The following is a 15,247-nucleotide window of genomic DNA, read 5'->3' as shown; positions in this document are numbered from 1 at the left end:
ATGAGGTATAAATTATACAATGATTTCAGCAATCAAATTGACTTAAAATACATGCTACTGTACTACTAAATACTATATTGTGAAGTAGTACTGAATGTCTCACAAAATTAATGATATTATACATTGCAAATACACTAACAATAACATACAGTTATTGTTATTTTTAACAATAGAAAATATGTAAAACAGAAATAAATCAATGTTTTGAAATTATTAATGAAGCATACGCACCTATACTTTTCTTTTTAAGTCAAGCTAGACTAATTCCTGTGTCCTTGTATGGTCAAAAACTCTTGGAAAAATATTCAAAGTGCTGGATCAGTTTACTGTACAACTTTGTTAGCTTTTACAGTTTTTATCTGAATGACCATTGTAATACAGGCCGAATAGTAGATCCTGTTACTATTAACAAATTACTTTACAGACAACTATATGCAAATATACGCCATAGTTTTAATAAGTTAAGAAAGGGAGAGATGTGTTCAAATATTTTTAAAAGGTACTTGAACACCATCTCCAACAGTAGTGCGAATGCCACTGACCATACATACAGCAGGAATAAATAATAAAGCCAAACATTTACTCCTGAGGCAATGGTATGGCAATAACTTGAATACAGTATACAAGTCAGGAAAGATATGGATCTCTTGGAATGGGTGCAGAGAAAGCGGTGAGGTTAGTGAAGGGAACAAAAGGATACTCTTCCCAAGGAAAAACTTCGGTTCAACAAATTGTAGCATCTTAAAACTAAATACCGAGAAATCTGAATGAAGTATTTCAGGTTTTGAATTAACTCAGTAAGTTTAATTTTTAACGCATCCTTACTCTTGCTCAGATGTTACACATAAAGGGGCATAAATTTAAACTGAGGTAGGTTTGTTGCAGGACAGATATATGGAAATTTGCTTTCAGTTGATTGGTGGAACAAACTTCTTTCATCTGATGTTATGGAAGTGGTTAGTTTTAATAAATTTAAGGAGGATTTAGACATTATTAGAGAGGATGGATAGGTGATATTTGGGGTTTTTTTTTTTTTTTTTTTTTTTTGGCTGATGCTGTATAAGCTTGCTTCCTTGCATCATTTTCCAATACTAATACAAGTGTTAAGGGAGCACTAAACTATCTGAAGCAAGCTGCCAGTAAATGCCATGAACTTCCCAATGCGAAGCTCATAGATTTTCAAATGAAGCAAGGTTTTGTTGTTTGAATGTTAGACATCATATAGCCTTAACCCAGTGGTTTTCAACAGGGGTGCCACATAATTTGGGTTTAAGTTACTTAAACTTTTTTTTTATTTCTATATTTATTTACATTCTATATTTACAAAAAGTCATGACAGTTTTTACATATGCTCATTATAAAAGATAACAGTTTCATTACATACATTCTTTATAATTATATTATTATAATAACTATCATATAACATATTTTTAATATTATATATATATATTCTGTATTTTTATTATTATTGATGTCTAATTGATTATTTTTAATTTATCACTTGCTACGTTAATGCCATTGCCATGTGGCAATTGGACTATTATACGTGCTTGATATATTTTAGTTTGATTGCTTAGATTACTTTAATTTTTTTGGTATCTATTTTCTATAGGGTATTAAGGTGTATATATATATATATATACAATTAAAAAGAGAGAATTGGATCTAATAGGCAGAAAATTGAGTAGTGGTGTCACAAAATAAAATAAATTACTTAAGGGTGCCATTATTAAAAAAAATGGTCAAAAACCACTGGTAACCCAATGACATTTCATTCAGCCTATTTGTGGAGAAGCTACAAAAAGATAAAAACGAGCTAGGTTGGTTTTTAAATGTTATGTTTATGTGAATATGAATTAATCAAAATACTGTAAATAAGTGTATAACCTTGTATAAAAAATAGTGTATAGTCTCAGTTCAACTTTTTTTTTAAATCTAATTCAATTGTATCTTGTGAGACGAATGCAATTTATTTTAAAAATGAAAATTTTAATTTCCTAACAATCAAATATCTTAGAGAAGACAGCATATAGAAATGGAAACTTTATTTTGAAAGTTTCCTTCCCAGCCTGCAGTGAAGTATGCATGTTTGCTTAAAGGAATAATTAGAAGTGAGTTCTGACATTGTTTCTGCTAAACAATTCAATCTACATAGCAGTTATACAAATTTTAGTAATTGTAAAGCTGTCAACATCAATGGGAAGTATGGCCAGGGAGAACTCATTCATTATGTTGCAGAAATTCTGGAACAACTTCTGTCACAGAGGAGAATTAAGTAGAGGAAGTGGTCATATAAAAATGCCATGTAACAATATTATTTACAAGGTTTAAGTATTAGCTATGGGAACCATGCAAAACCACTTGAATATATGTGGTTTCCCTAATGGATTCCATGACTACTGTCACTTTTCCAAAATATGCAAAGGCAAAATTATTCCTTTATACCTTCTGGAAAAGGCCTAATTGAAGTTTTAAAGCTTAAAATTATTGTGTAAAAATTAAATGCTGATGGCATCCCTACTCTTTCTCAGACAACACAAATGAAGGGCCACAAACTTAAATTGAAAAAGGATGGTGCAGGATATAGATGTGTGAAAATTTGCTTGCAGCCACAAGGTAACTGACTGTTGAAACAAACTTCCATCTACTTTCATGAAAGCTAGCAGTTTGAATAAATTTAAAGAAGAATGTTGGGCAAATTATTAGAAGGGGATGTACAAATGAAGTGAGTAACGTTTTTTTTTTTTCCCCCCTCATGCAGTATAAGCTTACTTCCTTGCATCATTTTGCTACTGCTAATACATATTTGGTATTCAAATAATCTTATTTCAACTTTGATTTATATTAAGAAAATCAAAGCATTATGAAAACAAAAACAGTAAAATTCACATTGCAATACCAATTATACTAATACATTATTTCAACCATTTATGTCAGTTTCTTATTTACATTTCCTACGAAAATTTGACAGCACAGAATACATAATTCTAGGAGTGTTCATTATAACTTAGTTAATTCTACAACAGCTTCTGATAGAGAAAAAGCACTACATATAATATAAAATTCCAAAGTTATGTAGTCAATGCACCAAGGAAGAATCCCCAACCAAACATCCTAATGGTTTCATTAATATGGGGGAGATCAACAAACTCCCAGTGCACTCAATGTGCAACACAAAGAATGATTAAATGCACAACACAAAGAATGATTAAATGCACAACACAAAGAATGATTAAATGCAACTAAATAGTAGTCCTAATGGTTGCGAGTGGAGGATGTACATAAGAGCTGAGGAATGATGGTTTAAATTGGATTTAAGAATGAAATCAGATAGGACATTCTGAATTACCGTATTTCCCCATGTATAAGACGCATCTTAATTTTGGGGCCTGAAATTTGAAAAAAAATGTATTACATAAAGTTATTGAACTCAAGTTTTATTCATCATAAAATTGATACAACTCCTCATCACTGTCAAAACTCCCATCCATTAGCTTGTCCTCATCTGTGTCTGATGATGAATCACTGTCTTCATATATTGCCTCGTCTTCAGTTCCATCTATGGCATTTGAAATGCCACACTTCTTAATTGACTTGACAACAATCTCAAACTTGATATTATCCCAGGATCTTTTCACCCAGGTACAAACTTCTCCTATAGTTGGTTTCTTCACTCTTCCTGCTGGTGTCAAATTGTCCCCAGAAGACTTCTCCATTGGTTCCATTCGTCTCTCATGGCAGCTTTGAAGGGTTTGTTAATGCTGACATCAAGTGGTTGGAGCTGGAATGTCAAGCCTCCAGGTATGACGGCAAGTTTTGTTTTTTGCTCTGCAGCAATCTTCTTTGTGTTTTTTGTTATGCATGCCCTGAACTGATCAAGCACCAATAGGGCAGGTTTGCGTAAGAGCCCACCTGGTCTCCTGCTCCAAACTTTCTCAAACCAAATCTTCATCCCATCCTGATCCATCCAACCCTTGTCATGAACGTGGACAATCACTCCTCGAGGAATGTCTTCTTTTGGCATTGTTTTGCATTTGAAAATCAGCATAGGAGCGAGGCAGCTTGGTTTCGTCAACACAACAAGCTAGAACAACTGTATAATGGCTTTTTTCATGTCCACTTGTCTTCACAGTTACAGTTTTCACCCCCTTCTTATCGACAGTTTGTTACTTGGGACATCAAATTGAAGGGGGACTTATTTGCAATCCATATTTGCAATCTGTCCCAACTCAAACTGATGTATCTTCCGACATTGAATGACAAAACGATGAAATTCAAGGACCTTCTGCTCATAGCTTTCAGGCATCTTTTGGGCAAGTCTGGTGCATGTATGCATGCTTAGTCCATTCCGTTTCATGAACCTGAAGCACCAATTGTGTCCTCCTTTGAAATAAGTAACTTCTTTTTCATCAGCAATTCTTCTTGCCTCATGCTGAACCATCTTTGTGGACACAGAAATTCCAACTGCCCTTTGCTCTTCAATCAATATCTTCAATTCTCTCTCTAAATCAGGCCATTTTGCTGACTTTCCTCTCATAGCCTTCTTCTGCCATGCCGTTTTCAGTAGGGTTTCTTCTTCCCATAGCCAGTCTCTGATTGTTTTCTCAGTTGGAGGAGGACCAAACTTACGTTCAGCAGCACGATTTCCATTCACTTCTGCAAACTGGATCACTTTTAACTTGAATTCAGCACTGTACAAAAATCTTTTCTGAGCCATTTCTGGGCAGAACGTGGCAAAACGTAACCTAATATACTGGTAACAAGTGCGAAACAATGAGTGCAAAGACAACAAGCGCGAAAAAGCGGGAAATGCAAGTAAAAAAATCTACAACCACTGTATAAGACGCACCCAGTTTTTAGACCCCAAATTTTTCGAAAAAGGCATCTTATACATGGGGAAATACGGTAATAACATACCATTTTTTGAAGTTATAAAAACATTATTACAATCTTTTTACTTTCAATATATAGCTTGCCTTTAATGTTGAAGGCTAAAGTGGAGCACCAAAATTATCTGTTTATTAATTTTAAATGCATTGAAGATAAAAATCAAGTTTGGTGAAATTGAAAGTCACTACTTATCTGCCTGTGAACAGCAGGCAGGTAAGTAAACTTTTCACACCTTACTTATAAATGTGTATGTTTATTATTCATTAAATTTCAAAAATAAATTTTACTTTGAATTTACACATAAATATGCAAAAATATACAAATTTGCTAATTCACATTAAACTTATTTCCCAAGAATGTATCATGGATGTAAAGTGGGGCATGCTTGTATTTACATAATGAACCACTACACAACTTTTCACATTACTTACCTTATTATTGTTGCTGCTGTGTGAATCACAAAGTGATATCCTTGCAAATCTTTCTATAAGATCTGTTAGAATAAAATCACTTACACGGTCTTTTATTCCTAAATCGCAAAGAAAAAAAAAAGTTATTTGCTATTCATAAAAGTTTTCTTGCAATGTATGTAACAGGGCAAGTTCAAATGAAATGAGAATTATTTTTTTACCAATAACTGGTAGTTTACTTTCAAAAGAAATCTACAATTTTAGCACTTATCTCATCTGTCACTGAAATTACTATTAGTATCAATAGCAACAAATGATGCAAGAAAGCAATCTTACACAGCATCAGCCAAAAAAAAAAAAAAAAAAAAAATCCAACTTCACCTGTCCAACCACTCAAAAAATTAGTCTAGTTCTTTCTAGAATTTATTCAAACTATCCACTTCCACGGCAACGGATGGAAGTTTGTTCCAGCAATTAACCATCCACTGGCTGAAGGTAAATTTCCACACATCTATCCTGCAACCATATTTCCTCAAATTGAGTTTATGCCCTCTCATATGTGTAGTCCCAGAAAGAGTAAGAATGCCATCAATACTTGCCTTACTCAATCTAGTTAAGGACATAAAACAATTCAATCAGATCTCCTCACAGGTGCCTAATCTCTGGATGCTGAAATTTGCAGAACTGAAGCCTTTCTTGATAAGAACACCCTTTCGTTCCTTTCACCAATCTTGTTCTTATCCGTACCCATTCAAACAAGTCTACATCCTTCCTAAAATGAGACCTCCAGACCTGAATGCAGTATTCAAGATGCAGCCTGATCATGGCTTTGTACAAAAAGAATAATCACATCCTTATCCTCGCTAGCAAGTTACTGTATATCACTGACAAAACCCCATGAGATGTCCTGGCAGCCCATCTACACTGCTCAGAGAACTTCATATCTGACTACACAATTACCACCAGGCCTTTTTCATTTTCCACTACAGTGAGTTTAACACCCCACAGTTGGTATGTTAGTCTGGAATTTCTGTTACCCATATGCAGTACCTTGCATTTTCAATGTTAAACTTCAACTGCTACTTCATAGCCCATCTGCCCATTTTTTCTAGACCTTGCTGCAGTAGCTTCCTTGATTACTAACATTAATCCTGCCAACCTTTGTATCATCTGCAAACTTAGACATTCAGCCTGATATAGCCTATCAATATCATTAATAAATACAGAAAACAATGGACAATGTACAGAACCCTGTGGCACTCCACCAATAACATTAGACCAGTGGTTTTCAACCGGGGTGCCGCAGCATCTTAGGGTGCCGTTATAGTATGAAACTATACCTTAACGGCACGTTAGGGTGCCGTTAAGGTATAGTTTCTTTTTAATTTTGTGGTGATCTATAATTGATGTTTACTTAGTACCTCTATATAAAGAATAAAATTATATACTGTATATATATATATAATTTGTATTATGAAATGTAATTTTTATTAGTATTAGTATTAGTAACGGCCGCATGGTGCAAGAAAGCCTATGGCTTATGCTGCACCAGCCAAAAAAAAAAAAAAATAAATAAAATAAAATAAAATAAAAAAATATATAAATCCGAACAAAACAATGATAAAAACAAAAAAATAAATAAATAAATAAATAAATAAATAAATAAATAATAATAATTAATAAAATAAAAAATAAATAAAAAGGAAATTAAACCTATCATCCTATGTGCTTCCCTTACCCGAAAGTACTATCCAGATGACCTTTGAATTTCCCCAAACTGTCGGCCTCTACCACCCATGAAGGCAACTTATTCCAGTAATTTATAACTCGCTGGCTAAAATAGAACTTCCTGCAATCCAATCTAAACATTTCCCCCCGTAACTTGAATTTATGTCCCCTAGTTCTAGCATCATTTGTAATCTTGAAAATTTTGTCCTCATTCATTTTACTGATGCCTCTCAGAGCTTTAAACACCTCAATCAAATCTCCTCTAAGGTGTCTAGTTTCCAAACTCTGCAACCCACATATTCGAAGTCTTTCTTCATAAGGACGCCCTTTTGCCGATCTCACCAGGCGAGTTACCCTTCTTTGCACCCTTTCAAGAAGCTCGATGTCTTTCTTCAGGTGCGGTCTCCATACTTGAACACAGTATTCCAAGTGTGGTCTAACATAAGCCTTATATAATGGGATTATCACGTCCCTATCTCTACTTGCAAAAGTTCGATAGATCATTGATAGGACACCATGGGCCTTCCTTGCAACCTGTTTACAATGCTCAGAGAATTTCATGTCTGACCGTATCGTAACACCCAAGTCCCTTTCCTCCAGTACTGGCTTTAGTTGAACTCCACCAAGTGAATAAGTTATTTTGGGATTACTGTTTCCCAGGTGTAATACCTTACACTTTGTTGGATTAAAGCACAGCTGCCATTTTTCTGACCATTCCTGAAGTCTATCTAGGTCTCTCTGAAGAAGCTCAGCTTGACAGTGATCATTAACTACTCTACCAATTTTAACATCATCTGCAAATTTAGACATCACGCCCTCTATCCCTTCATCAATGTCGTTTATGAAAATTAAAAACAACAGTGGTCCTAATACTGATCCTTGGGGAACCCCACTTCTTACATCAACCCAATTATATTATTGTAATAAATATCATATAACATATATTTTTTTAATTTTACACACACACACACACACACATATATATATACAGAGAGAATCAGATCTAACAGGCAGAAAATTGAGTGGGGTGCCGTGAAATAAAATAAATTACTTAGGGGTGCCGTTATTAAAAAAAGGTTGAAAACTACTGCATTAGACCATGAAGAGCAGTGCCCATTAATAACCACTCTGTCTTCTTCCACTTAACCGTCCCTGTATCTTAATGCCACATTGCTCCAGTTTGTACAGCAGTCTTGTGTGGAACAGTATCAAAAGCTTTCCTGAAATCCAAGTATATGATATCAAAAATATTTTTGGTATCCAGTTCCTTGGTTACTGCATCACAATATACAGTTCGACTGGTCTGACAGTATCACAAAAACAGCTGCGACTGCAGTATAACTGCATTCTTGTATAGACAGTCCTGCATTACTTCTTTAACTAGTGACTCCATAATATTCTCAGGAATAGACATTAAGCTAACAGGTATGTAATTACTCATGTTACATTTTAATTCCCTTTAGTGAACTGGGGATACATTCGCAAATCTCTAATCTGCTAGAGACCTTCCCTGAATATAAGAATGCTCTTATAATTATGGCTCGCCGACGGGGCTAGCAGGGTGGGTAAAGTGCCTGCCTGGCAACCCAAACGTCGCGGGTTCGATTCCCGCCTCGGGCTTGGATCAAAGTACTGCAAAAACCTTGTGAGGTGCATTATGGCCACAGAAGCCTATGCACCAACAACTACAAAAAAAAAAAAAATAAAAAATAAAAAAAAATAATTATGGCTAAGGGTTTGCATACTCCTTTTACTGCCTCCCTTAATAACTAGATAGATCCCATCCACCCAAGGCACTTTTGTTTAGCTTCGACAATTTCTGTTCCTCTGTCAGTTATCACAAAATCATGTAGCTCCACATTACAGTTTAATAAACTTCTGGCATCCCCTTTCTAAAGAATTCCTTATGTGAATGTAGATGTAAAATACCTATTCAGTTTGTCAGCAACCTGAGCAGGGTTGAATTGATATTGTGGCCAATGCAATTCAACCTCTTCCTTCTACTGTTAATAGAAGCAAAGTCTTTGCTACTGTTCTTTGCATTCTTTGCCAAAAACTTCTAGTAATCTGCCTTAGCTTGTCTAACCTCCTTTGTGACTTTATTAAAGGCTAGCTCATATCTACCATAGGATTCTATATCATATAATAATTTATATGCATCCCAAGCATTTTTCTTCTCTGCCACAAGTCTCATTAGCTCATCTGACATCCATTTAAGTCTAAGCTCTGAAAAGTATTTCTCAGTTAGTATGAAAGGCCTAGTACCTTCTATGATTATTTCCCTAAATGCTTCCCATTTAGAATTTACTGTTGGTAACATCATCAGTTGTACCAGCTGCATAAATTTAAAAACTGTCTGGGACCACTGTAGTCACGCTATGAAAGCAACAGCCTTTCCTTCTACCCTTGACAGTAGTTACATCTTTAAGTAAATTCCACATCAGTACACTGTGATCACTGCCATCCAGTGGGTCTTTTACCTGAAAGTTCTTAATGCATGAAGAATCACTGCTAATTACCAGATCAAGAGTATTGCTTCCTCCTGTTGACACTAACATGCTGCTGTAGAAAACAGTCATCTAATAAATCCACAAAAAAGTCTTACTAGTGTGTGATTGACCAACCCACAAATTCCCGTCAACATCTGGAAAGTTAAAATCTCCCATTATAAGATATTCTGATTTACTGGCCCAATCTATTTCTCCAAATAGTTGTTCGGTATACTCCTCACAGTCGTTGTGCCTACAATACACTTCTAATCTCATTTTTGTTTTCGCAGTGCTTAAGGGTGCCTCCGTAGTCAGGTGGGAAGTAGCGGCGGCGCATAGCACATGCTTCTTGATTAGACCAGGGTTCAAGCCCGTGACCACCAAATAAGGAGGATGCGGAAAGGTCAGGGAATGACCACCGCATATCCCCGGAGTAATATGGCCTTAGTTGCTAATGCTCCTAAAAACCAAACAACAACATCACAGTGCTTATGTCACACCAAACTTGCACTGGCCACCCAAGTCATGCTCTGCCTTAGATTTTATCTTCTTAATTATGAGCATAAAATTCTCCCCTTAACTGTATTAACTATGCTGTTTCAAGATGACCCTAAATATAAGAAAAAAAAAGTGTACTTGTTTAACCCGTATAACACGGTACTTCTACAACACAGTTTCACTCTAACATGGTTTGAGAGTTGTGGGAAATCTAGCATAACACAGTATTTTTGAGTTTTTGTGCTGGGAAAACTCTGCTATCATGTTCGATGTAATATTCAACATTTGCATTCCTTTTTGTGAATCCCTGCTGTTGACTCGCTAGTCATTATCGCCTTTGTGATATATTTCCAAAGCACATTTCTGGAGGTCACTACCATGATGCCGCAGAAGAGATTGTGCTTAGAAGCGATGAAGAGAAAGAAAATTAAATGAGTGTACATACATTATCTGACATATAAGTATCACAGTTTGTAAGGTAAGACGTTTGTTCAGTTATTACTATTTAAGTTACTACTATTATAAAAATAAAGTTAAAATATTAAGTCATTACTACTATAAATATTAAGTTTCCGATTGTTATTATATAAAAAAAAAATGGTGTATTTTTGTTAGCTTTTGGGACATAACCCCACATTTTTGTACTGGTTCTTAGTCCCATATAACACGGTTTTGCATTACACGAGATTTTGTAGGAACCAAACTACCGTGTTATACGAGGGTTACCTGTACGGAGGGTTGATTCAGCCTTTTATTAACGATTTTGACAGTCCTTTAAAACTACGAAATTCTGTGCCGCCGCCACCAGTTGTGTTCTATTTGTTTTCCCTGTTCATGGACTATCGCACAGCATCGCAATTTCTATTGAAATAAAGCCTGCTGCAAAACTGCCAAGTCGATCTTGTCCCATTCCTGCTGGCAGACTTTCCACAAACCTTAAACAGTTCTGGGTCAGTGGTTTCCGAGAGCTCTTTTCAGAAGTCCGATGCACAAAAATCCATGGGTGCAGCGTCAGGTGATTTAACAGGTATATCTTCAAACGGAATTGAACGAATACCTGTCACCGCTTCCATTTTCCACAAAAAAGCATAGGTGGAACGTGACACCTTATCCTGGTGCACCCAGACCTTTTCAGCATCAGAACCGTACAATGTGGGTTCAAACGACGGCTGTAGAACTCCAGTCTGGTAATACACTGAGTTGACTCACGTTTTTAGCAACTCTACGCAACTCAAATTTGCCGTTATAACAAAAACCGGCTACAACCATAAAACCTCGGCCAAAACTTTCCTTGCACTGATGCGCCCATGTTGGAAAGGACTTGTCACCCTGTGGACGGTAATAAATTGCCCAAATTTTGTTACAATAGGAGAGATACACCCACGCTTCATCCAATGTTGCTACGAATTTCCACCTTTCAGCTGCCAGATATTTTTCTTAGAGTTTTCGAGCATTGACCTGCCGCTCTGCAATGTGCCTTGCTCCTAGATGGTGCACGAGGGCCTTGTGCTTCTTCTCCAGTTGCAAATTTTCATTGATTATCGACAAATGGTTGACTGGGATGTTCCCACATGTGACACTATATCTCTTTGGGTTTTTGGATTTTCACTGACGAGCGACTGCACTTTTCGTACTACCTCCCTCATTCGACTTGGAGCAGGTTGCAGTTTCTTCAGTGTTTTCAACCCACTTGCAGCATTTTCGCAGAATTTTCCTTTGCCATTCAAAACCTTATGGATACCGAACTTCGAAACACTAAAATTTTTCAACTTGCACCTATCAATAATTTTCGCATAACAGTACACTTCTTCGGAAAGTGCAGTTATGTAACCTTCCAACCATGGGTCCAATTTCCAAGGCATGTCGACATTAAAACAACTTCTACAACTGATAAGGTTTGGAACTGCACCTGTGGGAGGGAGCCGCCTCCGTAGCCAGGTGGGAAGGAGCAGCAGTGCGTGGCACATGCTTCTTGATTAGACCGGGGTTCAAGCCCATCACCACCAAATACAGAGGATGCGGAAAGGTCAAGGGAATGACCACCGCATATTCCCGGAGCAATATGGCCTTAGTTGCTAATGCTCCTAAAAACCAAATAACAAACAAACAAACCTGTGGGGGGAAAAAAATTACATTGCTGCCATACATCACAAGCAGGATTAATGTCAAAATCGTTATCAAAAGGCTGAATCAACGCTCCATATATATATAACAAATGTACAGATGGGCGGAATACATGTAGAGAGTGTGATGTTTCAGTAGGCTCCCCAAATCGGAATGCAGTGGAAGCAACCAATCAGAAAACTCCCTGCCATACATACCATCATGCCTCTTCACTCCTTTGAGATGTAGTGTGGGAACTGCCACCAGCTTCAGTTAGTCTGGCTGATGTGGGAATCCACACAGAGAAAAATTCTGCATCCATAGTGATTTCTCCTCCCCCTACATAGGGTGGCATGGTCCTAGTATTTGCTCCCCCACAATCCCTATTTTCCCACAACCTCCCTTCCAAAACTTTATGCCTGGTGGACCCCATCACCAGAAACCTTTTTCTTCTCCTGACAGTTGTCCCCTGTGGAGGTTGGACTCCCTCCACAGGATTGCCCGTTTGTCCTCTTAACTTCCCATTTCCAGGTGTAGTCTTCCTATCATCCACCTCCTTTATCTTCACCCCCTTTTCTTCAACACTTTAACTGTCACCCCTGCATTCCTTTTCAAATAAAAATTTCTTGTTTCTTTTTTTTTTTTTTTTTTTTTGGGCCTTCCTTGGCAAGCTTAGGCACAGTTCAGGGTACGTCCCCACAAGAGACTTTATATACTCCCTACTACACCTGGTCTTCCTCCACAGGGCAATGTACAGGCAACATGGAGTCCCACTAGGGGCCCCCCCACAGCTAAATGGACAGAACAACAACAGACTAACACAACCCAACACTACATTATGCAGACCAATACTAAAACTTACAATATCTCTAGCTTTTACAGAGTTTGAAATGCACAAAGTATACAAATGCAGAGTTTGGGAGAGTCCCCCACAAGTGCCACTTGACATGCGGCACTATAAACTATTTACTTCCTGTATAGGCTTCATGCATGGATGTGTATCAGCAAGAGTCCTTCAATGAACATTTGTTCCAGTACCACTGCACTGATTTCTGAATTTTCATTTTGCTAAAATGGACCTGAAGATACTTTTAATGCAAATAGCAAATTTGATCATGTAAAAAGCAATTTTATTTTCGTTCGTTAAGTTGTGTGTTGTGTTGTGGTGATCAGTGCTAAATAGCTATGATAACAATGGCACAATTGGCGACAGCTGCCATTGTTGTAACATCGCAGTTATCTTTTTTGTAGCTCGATTAGTTTGCAAGCACATATCACACTTAAACTAGGCAACCTCAATATATTTTATTGAGGTTGCATGCAATATATATAGAGTGGTCCCTGTTGATCAACCTTTTGTGATTTTCAATTGCAAAACCTATGATTCCCAACCGGCATGAACTCCCCTGATCTATGAGCTAACTCTAACTGACAATAACTTACCACCTAATAGGAATTTCTATGTACATAAACTATCCCTAGAACTGGTATAACCTCTATTTCCCCCATTTTTATCTTGACACACAAGTAATTTCACAAGATCATAGTCTTTGACTAAGAAAAACCAGACAATGAGTCTGAAACAATTAATTTGCAGCCTGTGATTAAACCTAAATGGCCACACAAAGAGTGTGCTTCTCAAGCATATTCTGATGAGACGCACTCTAGACCTATACCGACTCTTGCAAGGCAAAAGAAACCCCACAACGTCACACCAGACAACGGAATGGAGATGAAGGAAACTGATTATGATTCCAAGACAGCTGCTTTGTACAAAATGTTTGTTAGGCTTCAATTAGAAGAGCTTATGGTAGAGCAGACAAGTAGAATTACAACCAGGGTACACAGAAACATTACTGAATGCTGGATGACACTTGAAAACTGTAATGGATTTGCAGTTTTTCTTTCTGTTTAGACTGACAGTTTCTGATAATTTTCATAAAAAAATGTGCCACTGTTGACATTACAGTGAATCCTTTTAGCTATTTGATGCATATAATGTCTCCCTGTACTCAACGTAGCAGCAACACTTTTCCTACATGGTGCTAATTGTGAAAACTTATCCATTGCAATAGCACAGAATAATGGATTCATGGTATATACACTGTATTTGATAGTATGAATCAGAGCTGTAATACTCAATATGTTCTACGTTGATAATAATATTAGTAAATTAATAAGAGGAGTATACCTCAATATAGTACGTGGAACACTTCCGTATGATACCCTCCAGAAATTAAAACGGGAAAAAACGAAAAAATCGACAACTTACCGGTACATTAAAGTAAAATATAAATATAATTAAAGTAAAATATAAATAATTAAATAATCAATTTAACACAATTCAAAACAATTAAAATTCAAATTAACGCAATTAAAAGAATCTAACGAAAATATTCAAAACGATTTTCCTTCCTGAAGCTGACAATGCTTTTCGACCGACTGTCGTGATCACAGGAATGAAAATGACCGAATCAGGCTAAACCTGCACCTTAAATAGTGATTATATGTCTTCGCGCATGCGCGTAAAGGTCCACACATCGGAGATCAAATATGGACGCCGAACATTAACAGAATTCTCGTGTAATTTAATTTCAACGGTTTCTGCAATTAATAGTCGCGTATAATTACGTTGAACGTTAAGTATTTTGGCCTCGTTAAATAAAAAAGTATGTTTTTCGTTAATGGCATGAAAGGCTAATTCTGACGCTGCTGAACGAGAAGCACGAACTGAGGCTTCGTGTTGATTTACACGAATATTAAGAGAAAACCGCGTCGAACCCTGGTAAGACGAGTCGCAATCACCGCAAGAAATGTTGTATACTAGATCATTAATTTGTGTTGCGAACGCGGAAAGAACCGAGCGATTGTTCAGTATAGTGTGTAACTTCCGTATAGGCCTAGCTATAATTTTAAATTCGGTATCTTTAAAGAATCTGTTAAGTTGTTTGTGCCACTGTTCAACATACGGGACAGAAATAAAGTATTTTTTGATATTACTATTGTTGATTGGTGTAGTATTTTTTATCCTATCCTTAGCTTGTACCCTAATTCGATTTATTGTGTTAATGGGATAACCCCTGTTCAAGAATCTGCTAGTTAATATTTGTATTTCTGAGTCCAAAGCAG

The 15,247-nt window shown here is 36.6% G+C and overlaps 1 protein-coding gene across 1 annotated transcript in view; it reads right to left on the bottom strand.

The window, feature by feature from the left end:
- Nucleotides 1-15,247, bottom strand: part of La (La autoantigen-like) — a 170,102-nt gene that overhangs the window by 146,268 nt on the left and 8,587 nt on the right. The window contains exon 2 of the mRNA XM_090387469.1: nucleotides 5,322-5,419. The gene's annotated coding sequence lies outside the window, so the exon portion shown is untranslated. The remainder of the gene's footprint in view (nucleotides 1-5,321; nucleotides 5,420-15,247) is intronic.

This window comes from Mastigoproctus giganteus, chromosome 13, assembly GCF_048544385.1.
Source record: "Mastigoproctus giganteus isolate SK-2022 chromosome 13, ASM4854438v1, whole genome shotgun sequence".
In the NCBI taxonomy this organism is placed as follows: Eukaryota; Metazoa; Arthropoda; class Arachnida; order Uropygi; family Thelyphonidae; genus Mastigoproctus; species Mastigoproctus giganteus.
Note: the sequence above shows the minus strand (reverse complement) of the source record. Positions and strands in the feature narration are given on the sequence as shown.